This window comes from Centruroides sculpturatus, unplaced genomic scaffold (assembly GCF_000671375.1).
Source record: "Centruroides sculpturatus isolate CEXI.00-Female unplaced genomic scaffold, Cexi_2.0 scaffold189, whole genome shotgun sequence".
NCBI lineage: Eukaryota > Metazoa > Arthropoda > Arachnida > Scorpiones > Buthidae > Centruroides > Centruroides sculpturatus.
The window spans coordinates 696,735-701,148 of record NW_019384395.1 but is presented as its reverse complement, the minus strand read 5'-3'; the positions used below and the strand labels follow the sequence as shown (position 1 = coordinate 701,148).

Sequence of the window (4,414 nt, the reverse complement as noted above, 5' to 3'; positions counted from 1 at the left end):
TACAGTATTTTAAATTAAATTGAAATAAAACACTTTTTGATGCTTGTTAAACTTAAATTATTGTTTTTACTTAATAGTAATTTTATTATAAATAAATGTTTTAACTAGAATTTAAATGTATACAGTATTTATATATAAATATCTATAAAAATTAATTGTGACATATGGTATCTCCATATGAACAATGAGGAGGAGGAGGAGAAGAAGAATTGTGACATATTTTTCTCACCAGAGTTACCAAAGTCATCCACATGATTACAGTTGGATTGTGACAGAGTAATAATACGGGTGTAATTTCTGTTTTAGAACTCAGGTAAAATATCTTTAAAATACTTTTATTTAATTTAAGATCTTTCTATCATTTAAGAAAAAGCCTAGAGGTGATTTTCTTATAAGTAACTTGATATTTATATTAAAACAAAATTGATAATTGGTCAATATACTTACATACACATGAAGCTGACAGAATGGTTGAAGTATCCATTAGATAATATGTGTGTGATAGTTGTTTAATATAAGCTATTACCAAATATTCCATATAGAATTCTAACATGAAAAGTTGACGAGCTTCATGATAAAATATGGAATTATAATATACACTATATTATATACAGTATTTCACCAGGATATTGTAAAAATGAAATCTTTCTAAATCATAAGATCTTATCTTAATTATCACGTGTTAATTAAAACAAAGTTATGCAATTTTTATGTGAAATGATTTGAAATTAAATAAATTACTTTAAACTTCAATTTCTAAATTAAAACTATTTAATATGAAAATTAAACACAATAATTTGAATTGATAATCTTTCTATATTAAAAAAGCAAAATTTTATATAAACATNATTGACTATATTATTGTTGAATGCTTTACATTTTATCAGGGCTTGAAAAGGTGAATGTTGGGTAAATTTGCAATTGTCCTTTAGTAGGATATAGAAACGGTCAGACACTTGTCTGTAAATCGGAATGCGTTCACTTTAGATTTTCAAGCCCTGGATGCAGTTATCAGATGTAATATATATAAATTATATATATATATATATATATTATATTATATCATATATATAGAATTATTAAATCTGTAAATACAGTGAAGAAAAAGGTTTATTTATGTGCCGCTAAATAACATAAGAAAGAACATACATCCACATACAGATCTCAAGAAAAAGCCAAAAAGACACATAATTTGAGGTTTTACCAGAAATTGTGAGCTCTCTCTCCGTGAAAAATAGTCTCATTCGAGGATTCAATTTTGTATAACCTAGTATTTGTTCATTAAATTTTTGTTTTATTGTTAAAGAAATGTCTCTTATGTCGTCTGAATTAAACGTATTTATCATCTCCTTCACGACTCGATACGCGTGTTAATCTGTGTAGAATAAGTTTGATTAACTGGTATCATCATCCCGACGTGGATTTGAATCTCAAGATTTGGATCCGTTTTAAAAGCCCTTAAGGCCATTCTTCAACTAGAGATCAGCTCTCTCGATCCGAAACCTCGAGAACAGATTTCACTTAATCTGTGCCGATTAAGTGTCATATCAATTCTAAGAATTGTACCCCTGGCTAACTCACACTAATAACTAGACAGGTTTTGCAATCAGTCAAGACTTCAACAATATAAGGAAAAAATTACTAAGCAAAGGAAGTAAGGAAACAAAAAGAGGATGACAACATCCTCAAAAATTTCAGATCTATATGACTGCCAAGCCTAGAAGTTAAGAGAGCAGAATTTAATGAAAGAAGGGATGAAAAATTTTCCAAGAAGCTTGTAGAAAAAAGTCTAACCAAGACAGAATTAGCAAATGCAATTTTGAAAAGTGCCATAGACACTATGCCTAAGCAGAAAAATCTATTGCAGAAATAGTTGGTGGAAACTTATCAGAGAAAGAAAACTGATTAAATAAATTGTACTAAAATTTTTTCAACTTTTTCATGTCATTACAAATAACAAATTACATGAATAAAGGTTTAGCCAGAATAATTTTTTATTTTACATGATACAATTTATTTAATCAGTTAGTTTTCATTGTAATATAAATGTGATATAAATAAAATATGTGAATAAAGGTTTATTTACCTTTATTCACATATTTTGTTATTTGTAATGACATGAAAAGTTGAAAAAAATTTCAGTTATGAAAAAAAAATGCATGTGAGGGAAAAAATGTGAAAATTTACATTTTAATACTTACAGGACTTAAATTTATATTCAAAAAATTAAATTAACAACTGCTACTTTACAACTGGTTAAAACTAGAAATTAATACACACTGCAATAACCAAAAAACCAATGACAAGGTGCAAATGTTTTTGTTTAACACCACAAAATGTTTACCCTTTGTTTATAATTTTGTCACTGATTTGTTAGGTTATTGCAGTGTTTACAAAAAATTAAAGTTTAGTAAAATTTAGTAAGCTTTATGAAGTAGTGAATGAAATATCATGTCAGAATATGTGTTATTTTTTCTAGTGATTGGTCAAGATGATTTTATTCTTTCATTATAAATTATAGTTCTATGTTTATATCAGGACTGTGTAGTCAATACACAAAAGCCCTGACCCTGACTCTGATTCCTTTATTTATATTATCAATTTAGGAAATAAATAATAAATGTACTATTTATATAATTTTTATATCAGTTGAAAGCATACAACATATAAGGCATTTCATCACTGCCACCATGAATCATCAGAACTTTTACTTTCTAGAATCATAATCTATTAAAGTTTGAGTCTAAAAGCTATGTCATTATGGCTGTTTTAACTTATTTATTAAGGAAATTACAAAGATTCAGTAACATTCAGTAATCTTAAAGAAAAGACAAAAGTTAGAAAATAAATTAGGTTATATTTTTATTAAAATGCTATGAAATAGTAGAATATAATAAAAAGAAACTAAACATTTTTCTCTATCAATTCTCTTCCTTTTCAAGATTAAAGTATTGTTTGAATATAAAATATAACTTGGAAAAAATAGATTAATTAATTTAATCACGTTATAAAATTTCTTATTTGTGAAATAAGAAATTTTAACATATATGAATTACATTACAATTTAAATTTGTTAGGAATTGGCCCAATTTTACTAACTCCAGTAACTCAAGAATTGCAACATTGCTTTCATCTTTGAAACCATAATCTTGGTTTATACACTAGTCTCCAAGAATACCTTGCTATATCATTGCTATTAAATATTTTATTATAGAATTTGTTTTTTCAATGTTTATGAATATTTTAGTAATTTAGAATTTTTAATTGATGCTGTTTGTTATAAAAAAAATTTAATAAAATGCAAAGTCATCAATTCTGATTTACAAAATCTAAACATATCAAATACAGTTTAAACTTGATTTTTCTGTATATAGAATATAGAGCTTTATGAGTGTATTTACAAAAGAAACATTTTTATTTTTTTAATTTATAAGTTTTGAGATGTTCAAATGCACATATTTATTTTATACCATAGGAACAGATTAAAATATTAGCACAGTTGGTCTTTGTTGTCTCTTCTCTGCTTAAATATATAAAATTGCTAAAATTTACTCTGGCATATATTGTGATATATTTTAGAATTATATAATTTGTATAACAACAAAAGTTGTTAAATAAATATTTTCCTCAATTAAGAAAATTGAATATATTATGTAAAATTTTAGTGATGTATCTATTTTCAAAATAAAACTAAAATTATTGTTATTATGCACATGTCTTTTTTCATTAATAAAGAAGAAGTGAAAATAGTGAAGGAAATAAAATTTTTAGGAGTTACATTCACATCTAATCTCTCGTTTGAAAAAAACTATAAAAATTCACTAAATAAAGCAAAAATTGCAATAAATAATTTAATTGGTATATTCTGCAAGGCAAAAATAAAGAACTTATGTGCACATTTTCAACTTTTTAATTCGATTGTGATGAACTCAATGGGATATGCTGCCCCAGTTTGGAGCATGGAAAAATTTAATGACTTTGAAAAAATACAAAATATATTTATACGTAAGATATTCCAGCTAGAATATAATATCCCGGGTAGCGCTTTAAGATTAGAAACAAATAGATTCAGAATTAATACTATACTAATAAAAAGATACAAGGTCTGTTCAAAAAGTATCGGACCTTATTTTTTTCCGCGTAAACCAATGCTGCGAGAGAGTCCTCCTTCGGTGGAGTTGTGGAGGGGACAGTCATGCACAGCCCTGAATTTTTTCCCGCCTGCAGAAAGCGTCAGTCGTTGGCAATCGGCGTATGAGTGAGGTCATGTAGTGCGCTCTTGTCGGATTTCACTAAGCTGGAAAATGACTGAACAACGTGAGCAGCGATATTACATCAAATTTTGCCAAAAACCTTGGCGATACCCGAGTGTAAACCATTCGCAAGATTCAGCAGGCTTTCGGGGACGATCCTC

The 4,414-nt window shown here is 27.0% G+C and overlaps 1 protein-coding gene across 1 annotated transcript in view; it reads left to right on the top strand.

Annotated features, from left to right (window-relative positions):
- The first annotated feature begins 218 nt into the window (after positions 1–218).
- The window catches only part of LOC111618363 (phospholipid phosphatase 6-like), a 37,560-nt gene continuing 33,364 nt past the window's right edge, over positions 219–4,414 (top strand). The window contains exon 1 of the mRNA XM_023359874.1: positions 219–313. The gene's annotated coding sequence lies outside the window, so the exon portion shown is untranslated. The remainder of the gene's footprint in view (positions 314–4,414) is intronic.